The sequence below is a fragment of the Zonotrichia albicollis genome, chromosome 12 (genome assembly GCF_047830755.1).
Source record: "Zonotrichia albicollis isolate bZonAlb1 chromosome 12, bZonAlb1.hap1, whole genome shotgun sequence".
Lineage (NCBI taxonomy): Eukaryota > Metazoa > Chordata > Aves > Passeriformes > Passerellidae > Zonotrichia > Zonotrichia albicollis.
The window spans coordinates 18,258,447-18,275,234 of NC_133830.1; the positions used below are offsets into that span (position 1 = coordinate 18,258,447).

Consider the following 16,788-nt stretch of genomic DNA (forward strand, 5'->3'; position numbering starts at 1 on the left):
TTTTTTTATATTCTACATTTCCGTATTACACACATTTCCATATTACACACATTTCCATATTACACACATTTCCATATTATACATTTTTACATTACACTTGACAGTTCTCAAGTCAAGTATTGTGTGGATGTAAAAGTCATGAGGGAAAAAAGCCGTGGTGGTTCCTGTGCTAAAATAAAATCAAAAAACACTTGCAGAGCTTACAGAATTGATGAAGGAAATGGGGAGAAATGTTTGTCCTTCAGGAAGGAACATTTCAAAAATGAAAAGAATGTTTTATCTGTAGCTGTGCTGTGAAGTCAGTGAAACAGAGTCCACGTGTAACTTTCCTTATTTCCTGAATTTATATGTGTGAGCATTTCACAAGTCTCTGTACAAATTAATATTGGATAGATTTTATTGGGATTTGAAGAATGAATTGTTAATACAGCCAGGCACATTTTCAGCATCCTGAGTTCCATGTAGGACTCCTCTTAGAAATGAATAAAAATTGATTTTCTCATTGTTATATTTAAATTTCAGAATAGTAGGGTTTAAAGGAAAGAGGAAACCTGCCATTGTTTCAGGCAATAGAATAATTTCTGACAGACTGTATTTCTGTTACATTTAAATGAAATTGTATTTGTCTCGTTTGGGATTTTTCCCAGAATTTCTTCTTCCAATTCAGTGAAATCCTAACTACAATTAGGACAAAGTAAACCACTATCAGTGAGGAAAAAGATAGCATCACTGCAGTTTTTAATATTGACATATTCAATATCTACCTGTGCCTACAATATAATTTTTAATTACTTATATTAGAGATAATCTGTGCTGTCATCTCTCTGTGAAGCTGTTACACAATTCCTTTTCTGACAGTTAAAACTCAAAATACTTTGGCTTGAATAACGGCAAAAGCCAACTTGCATAACACTGAAAACTGGATTAAAAATCAGGAATATTCAATGTGTGGTGCTGGGATGATGCTGCTGATGATGATGGTGTTCACCCCACCATCAATTCCAACCCTCATTCTCTAGGATTCCACCTGGAATCAAATGATCTGTTGTTTATTTTGCTGAATAGGAGCAATTTCTGGTTGTTTTTTCCTTCCATAAGATTTTTGCTTTTTTATAGCCTAGTGCTTTCTATTCCCTGGTTTATTTAGGAAGTTATTCAGTTATTATTGTTCCTAAATTATTCACTTATTCCAAGGATTCAGCGCATATTCATGGAGACACAATATTTTTAATTATGTAAGTTGTTTCTCATTTTAGTGATCTTTTCTATTTTAATTATTGTACTTGTTTTTCAGATGTTTTTCTGCAGTCTTTGACAGGTGTCTGTCTACCCTGCTGTCTGTTTTCTTCAACTTAGCTATCAGCTTTGCTTTATGGAAAGCTGATCTTTGTTTGCAAGTATTTAACATCAAACCTTAAGCTAGGTTTGATTTCTTTTTAATTTTTCCACATTTTTACAGTGCTGCTATATCTGTCCTTGCAGAATTCTTTGTTTTGTTTGAAATTGGAAGAGTGGAGGGAATTCAGTTTTAAGAGATGGTAAAATAGAAATGTATGAAATGCATTAAATATGGTTTTGAGGAAAGTGCTGCTCCTCCAGTATTGAAGTTGGAGGGAGACGACCCACCTTGCATTGGTCAGCATCGACTCCGGTTTATTCATCAATCAGTCACCTTTTATAACCGTGTTAATTAAGTTCATGCATATTGCAAAATCTGAGCTCACAATAGGCCAGAGATTACACACCAACTCCACCTTATGTTTCCAATACCAAGATTTGGGTTCTCAAAATTATTCTTGCTTTCCCAAAACAGCCAAAGATAGAACATCCACTTGTTATGAGAAAGCTGCCTGAGAACTCTGATGTGCAAGGCTCTCAAGGCCTTCATGTTTGTCACTTTTACCTGTAGTTAAAAATAACCTGAGAACCTCTGCTGTTCACAGAAACCGGCTGTGAGAACCTGCTCCTCACAGCTGCCTTCTAGGCCATCCCTGAAAAAATCTCCAACACGCCAGTGCTGTTTTCACAGGTATTGCAGCACATCCAGAGTCTAAACCCCTCTGCTCTGAGGTAATCCATAAAATGTGGATTTTCCAGCTGGAGCTGTGGCTTTGGGGAGCCCTGAGCAGCTGCAGGTGGTGCCAGGGCTGGGTGCCTGGCACAGCTCTGCCTCCTTCAGGTGCTGCTGGGTGCAATAAATGACTTTTCCTGGGCAGCACCCACTCATTTCTGCAGAGCTGGGCCTCTCCTCGCACGCTTTGTGCAGGCAGCCAAAGCACCACTCTGATGAGGAAACAATCATTTCTTTGCGTTACTTTACTTGTTGGGAAGTGCCCTTGCTTCTCTGCCAGCTTTAGGGGCTCTCTGCAGACAGTGGATGCTGCTCCTTCAATAACCGGGGGTGAGGTGCCTGTTTATTGGAATAGGTATCCCAATATTACCAGTTAGATGGTGCCTGGGCCAGTTCTGACCCTCGCTGCTGAGCCAAAGGCAGCACTGTGGTGCTTTACCCCAGAGATACCTTGGCTGCTGGAGATTGCAGCAGGGCACTGAGCAAGTCCAGGCTTGTCAGGAACTCCGTTTACCTCAGGAGAGAGAGCTTCTGGGCTCCTTCACTAACCGGGGGTGAGGTGCCTGTTTATTGGAATAGGTATCCCAGTATAACCAGTTAGATTGTGCCTGGGTCAGTGTGACCCTCGCTGCTGATGCCGAATTTTGCCCCAAAAGGTGAGAATAACTGCCTAAGAGACTCAAGTAAGTCAGCATAGACAGGAGGTATTTTATTACGACGCGTCGGAGAAATCACAAAGGGATTTCTGGCTATCTCATGACAGAAGCAAGCTTTTATACAGTCTTGGGTGCAGGGTTACATCATATTCATAAGAGGCGTGGTGTGGGCGGAGCGTGGGCGGAGACATCTATTTTGAGGATTATTCTTGGTGGTCCTTCGGTGCCTTCCTCACGGGCAAGGGTCTTCTGATGAGTCTTCCTCTTTAAACTTTTGAACTCCTATCCTAATATGGTCAATTCCCAGTGTACTTGGCTTGGTTCCCATGGCTTGGCACGGCTCTTAGGGTCAGTTTGACATTATTAGCTCTGATCATGCTTAGCTCGACAATTCCCTTATCCCTATCTCTCTTTATTGTTTGCCCTGCTTACCAAACTTCAAACAGAAGGATCCACCAGGATTGCTTCTGGATTAATGAATAACCTGTCATATAGCATTATCAATAATTCCAGGATTGCTTCCGGATTGATGAATAACCTACCATACAGCATCATCAGCAATTCCTGAGTGTAGATGGGGGCGAATCCCCTTGTACCTAACATGAGACCACCCGCCGGTGATATGGGATATGGCTCCAGTGTTAGGGGTCGCGTGAGTAGCTAATGGGATGGGAATGGGATAGGACTGCTCAGGGTTGATTTTCAGTCTGTGGCTCTGCCTAAGCATTTTGATAACAAAATTATGTTCTTGTGCAGTAGTAAAATGCTGATCGGATGGGCAGTTTGGGGCTTCACTGCTAAGCCAAAGGCAGCTTCTGTGGTGCTTGGCTGCTGGAGATTGCAGCAGGGCACTGGCGCAAGTCCAGGCTTGTCAGGGACTCCGTTTACCTCAGGAGAGAGAGCTTCTGGAGATGGTGAAGAGAAGAAGGAGAGGATTCTGCTGGAGGGTTATATCCAGATGTTTATTCCATGGTTACAGAGGTCTGAACCGGGGCAACTGCTCCAACCAGAATGGAGGCCGCATGGTCTCATTAACTTTTTAAGCTCAGGGACAGGGGAAGGGGAGGGGACAGGTGAGCCACCAACCAGGTGAAAGGGGCAGGGTCTCAAGGGACCTGAGGAAGGGACCCGGAAGCTAAAAACACACCACAACACCTGCTGCTGTGCATGGCTGACCCAAAATCCCCGAGCTGTCCTTCCCTGGGATGGGGCAGGGAGGGATCGGGGGTTTCTGCAGAGGGTGAGCGGTGCCACAGGGAGCTGGGGCTGCTGATGAGCTCAGAGCTGAAAGGCTGCACAGGCAGCAGAGTGGGCATAAATGAAGTTGGAAATATCCAAGTTGGAAACATCCATCCTGTGGAAAACATGGAGTGAGCAGGGAGGGGGACTGAGGGATGTACCCACGAGCTCAGGACTAGGATCTGATGGTGCTGGCTGCCAAAAACCCCTTTTGTGCCTCTTGCTCACTCTCCAAATTAGAGATGTTCATTTTTCTCTAGGTCCTTTTGCTTCTTTTCGCATCTCTACACTCCTGTTTTCAGGCAGGGAATGCTTTCAGCTTGTGTGCAGTGAAACTTCCTTAGACTGACTGGAATCTGCATTTGAAATAAGTTGTGAGAAATACTTAAGAAAGGAAAGAGCAACTTTCTTAAATCAAAAACCTTAAATCTTAACATCTTAAGATTTAAAATCTTAAATCAAAATCCTGCAGTTTTATCTGTCAGATATTCTTATCAGAGAAAATGGCTGCTTGATGAAGGACATCAAGATTATTCCAGAAAATAAGGCATGCGTCTCCCAAGCACTAAATGTTGCCAAGATGCTTAAACTGGCGTTTCTTAAATTTCTGAGAACTCTACTGTCCTGCTTAAACTGGCATTTCCTAAATTTCTGAGAACTCTACTGTCCTCCTTTTCATGATTCAGAAGAAACTGAAAAACCCCAAGCTAAAAAAAGCCCTGTTGAGACCTTTCAGAGCTGATTCTTCCATGAGTTAATTCTCCATTTTCTGCCCTTTGCAGTTCAAAATCAGGGTAGGAAACAGCAACAGGCAAAGCTCATTGGTATCACCCCTCTCATGCTCTGAATTAAAACAACAATCTCCTCCTTAAATGATTTTTCAGCACGTTGTACTTGGATTAGTTAAGCTTTTATACTGATTTGCTTTCATTTTTTAATGCTGATGATGGGAAGGAAAGGAGAGAACTGTGTGTGTGCAGAGGGTGATTTCACGATTTGGACCTGAGCCCAAAATTATAAAATTATGCCATTTTTGTCTCATGGTTTCTGAATTTCCAGTGTTTGCAGCATGGCCCTGTTCAGTGCACACCTGGAGCACAGCTTCCTGCAGAATTTTGTTCCCAGACTTAATCATAAGTGAATGCACAAGTTTTAGGTAATTCCATTTGAGGTAATTTTTGGAGTATTCTCTTTTTTCTCATGTAAAACTCTCAAAGTTTCCTGTTCCAAACCCATGAACTGAAAGGGCCTGAAAAGTCATTCCATGATCCTCACAAAAGTGCAATTTTATTGCTTTCTTTTTCATAGCTGTCTTACAGCATCACCTTGTTAGGCTTTCCTTGATGACTTTTCAGGATCAGATGGCAATAAAATAAAAAATGAGAACTTTGTGAAAAGGCAAGAGTCTGGGAAAGAGGATTTTTTTTTTTAAGGAAACCAGAATTATGGGTTGTGTGATAAAATTCTGAATATTAACTCAGTGGCTCAGCTTGTTCTCTTCTTATTCAGGAGGATTCTTCGCAGCATAAAACTTTCATTAAATTGTTATTTTAACAGCAGATACATAGAATTTGGAAGAATGGAGCTGGCAAGACTTTCACATCTGTCTTCTTTTCCAAATGTGTTTTCAGCAGGTGAACAGTAATTTTCTATCCTTGCTGCATGGCCTGTGATGAACAGGGAGTTAACAGTGTTTAAAAATATATCCACACCTATCCAATTTCTAAACAGAGCCTTGAATATTGAGATTTTTTGGGACTCTGAAATGTTTAGTGAAGTACCTGCCCCCTTTAAGGGAGGGAAGGGTTTAAATCCAGGAACTTGTTTTGGGGATAAATTACCCAGAAATCTGATTTAGTGTAAATAATCCAGGAACTTGTTTTGGGGATAAATTACCCAGAAATCTGATTTAGTGTAAATAATCCAGGAACTTGTTTTGGGGATAAATTACCCAGAAATCTGATTTGGTGTAAATAATCCAGGAACTTGTTTTGGGGGGTAAATTACCCAGAAATCTTATTTAGTTTAAATAATCTAGGAACTTGGTTTTGGAGGGAAATTACCCAGAAATCTGACTTAGTGTAAAAAATCCAGGAACATGTTTTGGAGGTAAATTAGCCAGAAATCTTATTTATTGTAAATAATCCAGTGACTTGTTTGGGGGATAAATTACCCAGAAATCTTATTTAATGTAAATAATCCAGGAACTTGGTTTTGGGGGTAAATTACCCAGAAATCTTATTTAATATAAATAATCCAGGAACTTGGTTTTGGGGGTAAATTACCCAGAAATCTGACTTAGTGTAAAAAATCCAGGAACATGTTTTGGAGGTGAATTAGCCAGAAATCTTATTTAATGTAAATAATCCAGGGACTTGTTTTGGGGCTAAATTACCCAAAAATCTGATTTAGTGTAAAAAATCCAGGAACTTGTTTTGGGGATAAATTACCCAGAAATCGTATTTAATATAAATAATCCAGGAACTTGGTTTTGGGGGCTAAATTACCCAAAAATTACTTTAGTGTAAATAATTCAGGAATTTATTTGGGGGGTAGATTACTCAGGAATTTTAGTGTAAGTAATCCAAAATCTTGTTTTGGGGATAAATCACCCAGAAATCTTATTTAATGTAAATAATCCAGGAGCTTGTTTTGTGGCTAAATTACCCAAAAATCTGATTTAGTGTAAAAAATCCAGGAACTTGTTTTGGGGATAAATTACCCAGAAATCTTATTTAATGTAAATAATCCAGGAACTTGGTTTTGGGGGTAAATTACCCAGAAATCTTATTTAGTATAAATAATCCAGGAACATGTTTTGGAGGGAAATTACCCAGAAATCTGACTTAGTGTTAAAAATCCAGGAACGTGTTTTGGAGGTAAATTAGCCAGAAATCTTATTTAATGTAAATAATCCAGTGACTTGTTTTGGGGATAAATTACCCAGAAATCTTATTTAGTATAAATAATCCAGGAACTGGGTTTTGGGGGCTAAATTACCCAAAAATCTTGGGGGGTAAATTACTCAGGAATTTTTAGTGTAAGTAATCCAGGATCTTGTTTTGGGGATAAATCACCCAAAAATCTAATTTAGTGTAAAAAATCCAGTGACTTGTTTTGGGGATAAAATACCCAGAAATCTTATTTAGTATAAATAATCCAGGAACTGGGTTTTGGGGGTAAATTACCCAGAAATCTGACTTAGTGTTAAAAATCCAGGAACGTGTTTTGGAGGTAAATTAGCCAGAAATCTTATTTAATGTAAATAATCCAGTGACTTGTTTTGGGGATAAATTACCCAGAAATCTTATTTAGTATAAATAACCCAGGAACTGGGTTTTGGGGGTAAATTACCCAAAAATCTTGGGGGGTAAATTACTCAGGAATTTTTAGTGTAAGTAATCCAGGATCTTGTTTTGGGGATAAATCACCCAAAAATCTGATTTAGTGTAAAAAATCCAGTGACTTGTTTTGGGGATAAATTACCCAGAAATCTTGTTTAATGTAAATAATCCAGGAACTTGGTTTTGGGGGTAAATTACCCAGAAATCTGACTTAGTGTAAAAAATCCAGGAACGTGTTTTGGAGGGAAATCACCCAAAAATCTGATTTAGTGTAAAAAATCCAGTGAATTTATTTGGGGGGTAAATTACTCAGGAATTTTTAGTGCAAGTAATCCAGGAACTTGTTTTGGGGAATCAATTACCCAGAAATCTGATTTTGTGTAAATAATCCAGGAACTTTTTTTTGGGGCTAAATTACCAAGAAATCTTGTTTAGAATAAATAATCCAGGAACTTGGTTTTGGGGGCTAAATTACCCAAAAATCTTGGGGGCTAAATTACGCAACAATTACTTTAGTGTAAATAATCCAGGAATTTATTTGGGGGGTAAATTACTCAGGAATTTTTAGTGTAAATAATCCAGGATCTTGTTTTGGGGGTAAATTACCCAGAAATCTGATTTGGTATAAATAATCCAGGAACTTGTTTTTGGGGGTAAATTACCCAGAAATCTTATTTAGTTTAAATAATCCAGGAACTTGTTTTTGGGTAATCAATTACCCAGAAATCTTATTTAGTATAAATAATCCAGGAACATGTTTTGGAGGGAAATTACCCAGAAATCTGACTTAGTGTAAAAAATCCAGGAACGTGTTTTGGGGGTAAATTAGCCAGAAATCTTATTTAATGTAAATAATCCAGTGACTTGTTTTGGGGATAAATTACCCAGAAATCTTATTTAGTATAAATAACCCAGGAACTGGGTTTTGGGGGTAAATTACCCAAAAATCTTGGGGGGTAAATTACTCAGGAATTTTTAGTGTAAGTAATCCAGGATCTTGTTTTGGGGATAAATCACCCAAAAATCTGATTTAGTGTAAAAAATCCAGGAACTTGTTTTGGGGGTAAATTACCCAGAAATCTTATTTAATATAAATAATCCAGGAACTTGGTTTTGGAGGGAAATTACCCAGAAATCTGACTTAGTGTAAAAAATCCAGGAACGTGTTTTGGAGGGAAATTACCCAGAAATCTTATTTAGTATAAATGATCCAGGAACTTATTTGGGGGGTAAATTACCCAGGAATTTTTAGTGCAAGTAATCCAGGAACTTGTTTTTGGGGCTAAATTACCAAGAAATCTTATTTAGTATAAATAATCCAGGAACTTGATTTTGGGGGCTAAATTACCCAAAAATCTTGGGGGCTAAATTACCAAAAAAATTACTTTAGTGTAAATAATCCAGGAATTTATTTGGGGGGTAAATTACTCAGGAATTTTTAGTGTAAGTAATCCAGGATCTTGTTTTGGGGATAAATCACCCAAAAATCTGATTTAGTGTAAAAAATCCAGTGACTTGTTTTGGGGATAAATTACCCAGAAATCTTATTTAGTTTAAATAATCCAGGAACTGGGTTTTGGGGGTAAATTACCCAGAAATCTGATTTAGTGTTAAAAATCCAGGAACGTGTTTTGGAGGTAAATTAGCCAGAAATCTTATTTAATGTAAATAATCCAGTGACTTGTTTTGGGGGCTAAATTACCCAAAAATCTTGGGGGGTAAATTACTCAGGAATTTTTAGTGTAAGTAATCCAGGATCTTGTTTTGGGGATAAATCGCCCAAAAATCTTATTTAATGTAAATAATCCAGGGACATGTTTTGGGGATAAATTACCCAGAAATCTTATTTATTGTAAATAATCCAGGAACTTGGTTTTGGGGGTAAATTACCCAGAAATCTGACTTAGTGTGAAAAATCCAGGAACGTGTTTTGGAGGTAAATTAGCCAGAAATCTTATTTAATGTAAATAATCCAGGAACTGGGTTTTGGGGGCTAAATTACCCAAAAATCTTGGGGGGTAAATTACTCAGGAATTTTTAGTGTAAGTAATCCAGGATCTTGTTTTGGGGATAAATCACCCAAAAATCTGATTTAGTGTAAAAAATCCAGTGACTTGTTTTGGGGATAAATTACCCAGAAATCTTATTTATTGTAAATAATCCAGGAACTTGGTTTTGGGGGTAAATTACCCAGAAATCTGACTTAGTGTAAAAAATCCAGGAATGTGTTTTGGAGGGAAATTACCCAGAAATCTTATTTAATATAAATAATCCAGGAACTGGGTTTTGGGGGCTAAATTACCCAAAAATCTTGGGGGGTAAATTACCCAGGAATTTTTAGTGCAAGTAATCCAGGAACTTGTTTTGGGGAATCAATTACCCAGAAATCTGATTTTGTGTAAATAATCCAGGAACATGTTTTGGAGCTAAATTACCCAGAAATCTTGTTTAGAATAAATAATCCAGGAACTTGATTTTGGGGGCTAAATTACCCAAAAAATTACTTTAGTGTAAATAATTCAGGAATTTATTTGGGGGGTAAATTACTCAGGAATTTTTAGTGTAAGTAATCCAGGATCTTGTTTTGGGGATAAATCACCCAAAAATCTGATTTAGTGTAAAAAATCCAGTGACTTGTTTTGGGGATAAATTACCCAGAAATCTTATTTATTGTAAATAATCCAGGAACTTGGTTTTGGGGATAAATTACCCAGAAATCTTATTTAGTATAAATAATCCAGGAACTGGGTTTTGGGGGTAAGTTACCCAGAAATCTGACTTAGTGTAAAAAATCCAGGAACGTGTTTTGGAGGGAAATTACCCAGAAATCTTATTTAGTATAAATGATCCAGGAATTTATTTGGGGGGTAAATTACCCAGGAATTTTTAGTGCAAGTAATCCAGGAATTTGTTTTGGGGAATCAATTACCCAGAAATCTGATTTTGTGTAAATAATCCAGGAACTTGTTTTGGGGCTAAATTACCAAGAAATCTTGTTTAGAATAAATAATCCAAGAACTTGGTTTTGGGGGCTAAATTACCCAAAAATTACTTTAGTGTAAATAATCCAGGAATTTATTTGGGGGGTAAATTACTCAGGAATTTTTAGTGTAAGTAATCCAGGATCTTGTTTTGGGGGTAAATCACCCAGAAATCTTATTTAATGTAAATAATCCAGGGACATGTTTTGGGGATAAATTATCCAGAAATTTTATTTAATGTAAATAATCCAGGAACTTGGTTTTGGGGGTAAATTACCCAGAAATCTGCCTTAGTGTAAATAATCCAGAAATTGTTTTTGGGAGGTGAGTTTCTGAGTAATTTACCCCCAAAACAAGTTCCTGGATTTTTTACACTAAGGCAGATTTCTGGGTAATTTTACTTAGTGTCTATAATCCAGGAATTTGTTTTGGGGGTAAATTACCCAGAAATCTTTAGTGTAAATAATCCAGCTGGTAGCATTCATTCCTTGTTTTATTTTTCCTGGAAAGTAAACAGCACTGCTCCAAGCTCTGCAGATGCAACCTACTTTGAAAAGGAAAAAAAAAAAAAAAAAAAGAAAAGCCAAACCAAATGTAAACCCTGGTGAAAAAAAAAGTTTGAAATTGATGTGACAGAAATAAAACAAGAGCCAGTTTTGCATCAGTAGCCAGTTTCTTTGGGTTTGGAGCTTGGGTTTTGTGTTTTTGCCTAAGCAGATATTAACTTTTCTGCTGTGAAGCAATCCTGGAGCCAGATTCTCTCTCTGAATGTACCCAGCAATTGAGAGGACTTTGTGCTGGTAAAAGGAATATAACACCAAGGCTGCACATCTGTTTCTCATTGCAAAGTCCTTTTACTCCAATTCTGTATTTTTTTTCCTTCTGCCATGAGATTTGGGGTTTTTTTAACTTCAGTAAACAGGCCAGAATGAAAAGATTGCTCATGAAATGAGTTACTGGGTATCATGTACTCAGAAAGCTTTGGATTTGGTCCTGATGGGATGGTGTGCACCCACATATCTTGATTTGTTCTATTAAAATGCCATTGTGTAAAAAAAAAAAAAAAAAAAGCAGTTCTGGAGCTCTGTGAAGTGGAGGCTGAAATCAAGGTTGTGGCATCAACCTGAGAGATTTCATATCAGCAGAGGTGGTGTGAAAATGTGGATTCTCCTGGCAGTGTCTGCAGCAGGCAGGAAATCCAGAATAATTGGTGATTTCCAGCTCTCCTGAGCTCTGAGAAGTGACCTGCAGGTGAGGAGAAAATGAGAGTTCCTTAATAAATCCTTTCCTGCTCCAGCCTGCCAGGCTGGGTGCAAGAATTATGAATTTCTGGTTCTTTGTTATGCTTCTATATTTTATTTTCCTGCCCGGAAAAATGAATTGCTGCATAATTACACTTCACTGAAAGGCTGGGTTTATTCCTGAAGAAGTTCAGGTGGGATTTTGGGGGTAAATCACCCAGAAATCTTATTTAATGTAAATAATCCAGGGACATGTTTTGGGGATAAATTACCCAGAAATTTTATTTAATGTAAAAAATCCAGGGACTTGTTCTGGGGGTAAATTTCTGGGTAACTTACCCCCAAAACAAGTTCCTGGATTTTTTACACTAAGGCTGATTTCTGGGTAATTTTACTTAGTGTATGTAATCCAGGAATTTGTTTTGGGGGTAAATTACCCAGAAATCTTTAGTGTATTGGTGATTTCCAGCTCTCCTAAGCTCTGAGAAGTGACCTGCTGTGGCAGACAGTGACTGGTTTGAGATCAAGAACAGTACAAATTGTAACAACAATACAAATTATAGCATCTCTCAAGTATTCTGCTCCTGTAGAGCTGTTCCTTGGGACGATCTCACTGGACCAAGATGGGGAATTGTTCAGAAGTGTAAAAGCAAATTCATGCCAGCCTTGGGCCTTTGGGCTCTGCTGGGCATGATGAAATAGGAGAAAATTTCCTTTCCATGCAACAATAAATTGGTCACTTATTGAATCTGGAATGATTTCTTAGAATTATTTTGTCTCTATTTGTTGTCCAGGCTGGTTTTATTCCTGTGTGATTACTCCCTGTGTGGTCTGCTGGCATAAGAATCTGAGATTATTTTGCCTCATTCTTTTTCCTTCCTGAGGGCTGGTCAGTGGCTGCTGAACGAATCTGTGCCCTGTAACATTTATCAGAGAAAAGCTGCTCATGAATTTGGGGAGAAAAGGTTAAATATGGACAGTGGAGCTCCTTTTGTGGCGCTGGAAAGTTTCCATCCTCTCAGATGGGAAATAAAGTTCCTGAGGGTAACAATGTTCTCCCAGTTGTGGTGGTGTTCACAGGATGAGGGAAGAGATGATAATGTTGATTCCATGTTTCAGAAGACTGATTTATTATTTTATGATATATATTATATTAAAACTATACTAAAAGAATAGAAGAAAGGATTTCATCAGAAGGCTTGAAAGGAAAGAAATGATAATAAAATCTTGTGACTGCCCAGAGAGCCTGAGCCAGCTGACTGTGATTGGCCATTAATTAGAAACAACCCCATGAGCCCAATCCCAGATGCACCTGCTGCATTCCACAGCAGCAGATAATCATTGTTTACATTTTGTTCCTGAGGCCTCTCAGCAGAAAAAATCCTGGCAAAGGGATTTTCCAGAAAATCTCACTGCCTATATCAAAAGGATTTCATTACAGTGGATATTTTCTGCAGTGGTACCTGCTCAGGCAGCACATATGCTGCCACAGGTGCTTTTTTGCCTCCCTGATGTGACATTTGTTGGCTCCTGTGCCTGGAATTCTGGATTTAAAACTGCTTCACAAACACTTCTATTCAGCAGGCTGGCCTCTTTGTAAAAAGCAAGTCATTAGAATAGCAAGTACACTATTTAATACAGCTTTTCTTGTATTTACTTCTGTGGTTAATGCTAGAAGAAAAAAAATGTTCTTTATTGTTGTGCTTTAGGTTTTCAAGATCCTGTGTGCACGGTCAGATTTGTTACCCAAACCTGAAATTGCCATGGTGGCACCATGGAAGGTCTCTGCCACACAGAGGGGAGAGAAATGTTTAAATCTTTCCATGGCAATAGATTTGGTCATGTTAATGTGTAGCACTACAAAAAAATCTAAAAAATAATGTGCCTGCAACTCCTGCAGCTGTGGCCTTATTAATATTTTGTTAATTTTATTAATATATGTATTAATTTTAATATATTTATAGTGTTTTATATAATCATTTATATCTATATAACTTATAATATCTTTAAATATTATATTAAAATCGAATATGTAAATAATAAATAAATATATAATATTGTATAATGTAATGATATAAATATAGTATAAAACTATATATTATATTATATTATATTATATTATATTATATTATATTATATTATATTATATTATATTATATTATATTATATTATATATAGTTTATATTATTATATAATATATTATGTATTAGGTAATATACTATATATTATATATGTTATATTATATTATATATTAGTTTCCATAATGATAGAAATATAATATAACAATACATTATATATAATATATATAAATAATACTATATATAAAATAATATTACATAAAATAATAGAATATATAAATAATAAAATAGATATAATATAATATCATATAATATAATATAATATAATATAATATAATATAATATTTATAAATGTTATACAGATTATATTATATTATATTATATTATATATAATATCTATATTACATATATAATGTAAATTTTAATTTGTGTAACTATATATACATTTTAATTTAATTTCTTTTTCTTTAATGATTTATCAATTTTTAAAAATTTTGTTAACATTCCCACAGGCAGGGCTGTGAGCACACTCCAGGCTCAAAAATTGCTATCTGTGCAAGAGTCTGCTGCATTTGGGTTGTTTTAATGGGATTTTGAGCCCCAGAATTCTCATGGAATGTGTAAATCCACAGCGGAATCCCAACCATATTTAGTGGATAATGCTGAGAGGACACATCTCCAGGAAAATGCTGAAGTTGCTCAGTTCTCTGGATTACACTGTGAATGTGTTATTTCATTTATCTCAGGAATAAAAAACCCAAGAAAAATACAAAGAAATCATCCCAATACTGTTTTTTTAAATCCTTTTTTCTTTTTTAACTCATGATTTTAATAATCAGTCATTGCATGCACACACCAAACACCTATGGCAAACTAAATCTTTAAAGTATGAAGAACAATTCCTGTAGATTCAGGAAGAGAGCATGAACTGCTAATTTTGTTTATTTTAGAAGAATAAGTGTCGTCAGGAAGGTGCCAAATGTTTGATAATCACCTTTTATATCTCTTTCTCTTCATTGTTGTGTTTCAGTTGTTTGTTTGTGTTTTCTTAAACCTAATTATGCATTTGATAGCTTTGCATGAAGAGCTGAGTGAGGATCCCCGTCTATTTTCATCATTAAGCTTAGAATCCTGTCAGCTGAGTATAAATATGGTTTTTAACAAGCCTGAATTCCAGTGTAAGAGCTCATGGGATGTGTTTTGCTGAACAATGTTGTTGGGCTGGGCAAGTTCCCACAGTTTTATCAATTAATTGGGTGTTTGAGACCATTAGGAATTGTTAAACTAGAAAGGAGTGATTTTTTTGTGAGAGTAATTGTGATTTGATGAATTCTGATGGGAGTATTTCCATTTTTGTGAAAATCCTGACTTTTCTGGATCCTGGTGATCCTGGTGGTCCTTTCCCTATCACACATTCTGCTTCTTTCTATTAAAATGTGTAGTTTTGGGGTCCTTGCATCAATCCTGCTCTGCTCCTTGAGGTTTTGCAGGAAAAGTCCTATTTTGGATGAAATGATGAGAACATGGATCCAGGCTGATCCTGGTGGTCCTTTCCCTGTCACACCTTCTGCTCTTTTCTTTTGAAATGTGTGGTTTTGGGGTCCCTGCATCAATCCTGCTCTGCTCCTTGAGGTTCTGCTGGAAAAATCCTATTTTGAATGAAATTATGAGAACTTGGATCCAGGCTGATCCTGGTGGTCCTTTCCCTGTCACACATTCTGCTCATTTCTGTTTAAATGTAGTTTTGGGGTCCCTGCATAAACCCTGCTCTGCTCCTTGAGGTTCTGCAGGAAAAATCCTATTTTGGATGAAATGATGAGAACATGGATCCAGGCTGATCCTGAGGATCCTTTCCCTGTCACACATTCTGCTCATTTCTGTTTAAATGTAGTTTTGGGGTCCCTGCATCAATCCTGCTCTGCTCCTTGAGGTTCTGCAGGAAAAGTCCTATTTTGGATGAAATGATGAGAACTTGGATCCAGGCTGATCCTGGTGGTCCTTTCCCTATCACACCTTCTGCTCTTTTCTGTTTAAATGTGTGGTTTTGGGGTCCCTGCATAAATCCTGCTCTGCTCCTTGAGGTTCTGCAGGAAAAGTTCTGTTTGGATGAAATTATGAGAACTTGGAACAAAAATAAGGAAACAATGGATCCTGAGGTTGCTCAGGCATAAGTTCCTTCCATTTTCTGCCTGCCTGCTGACCCAAAAGGGGTAGGATTGGGGTCATGTTTGATATTTATATTTTCTTCCCTCAATTTGCATCTCCCTGCCTTGAAATCAGCCTGGCAACTCCTTTCCTAAAGCTGAAATAAATTATGATGCTCAGGGCTTGAGAGGAATATCAACTAAAACCTCACAGTTCTGGTAGGAGCTTGTAAAACTGCCCAAATAAAAACTGAACTGGGGAAATTAAAGCAGAGAAATAGAGAAAGATAAAAAAACCTCAGAATCATGGATCTCTGGAGGCTGGGGGATGTTGGGCTTGGGGAATTCTCAGGGAATTTTTCAGGCTGGGCCAGCATGGTTCTTGCCTTGCCCTGATATTCAAACAGGTTTTGCTGTGTTTTGTGGCACTCAAATTCTCCTTTCATGGCTGTGCAGCCAAGCTTTCCTTCTGGCCCTATCATCTGGCATGAAAAATGTGTTTAACGCAGGAAATCTTAAACCTGATTATATAATATATATACAATATAACATATAAATGCTGTATTATATGTTATATAATAATATAAATATCTTATAAAAAGATATGTAGATAATAATACAATATATAAAAATATTTTAGATAAAGAATATAATATTTAGTGTTATGTTATACTATGTTATACTATACTATGTTATACTATACTATATTATAGTATATAGTATATACTATTTATAGTATAGTAGGTTATAGTATATAGTATAGTTATATACTATATTATACTATACTATATATATAATATTAGTATAGTATAGTATAATATAATATAGTATATAACTATACTATATTATATTATATTATATTATATTATATTATATTATATATATTATACTATATTATATTATACTATATATTATGCTATATATATATTATACTATATATTATGCTATATATATTATATATTACATTTATTATAATAATTGTTATAGTGTATTATATAAATTATATTATATATAGTATAATTTAGATAATATAA

The 16,788-nt window shown here is 36.5% G+C and overlaps 1 protein-coding gene across 3 annotated transcripts in view; it reads left to right on the forward strand.

Moving 5' to 3' along the window:
- ATG7 (autophagy related 7) overlaps positions 1-16,788 on the forward strand; it is a 115,472-nt gene that overhangs the window by 27,851 nt on the left and 70,833 nt on the right. The window lies entirely within an intron of this gene.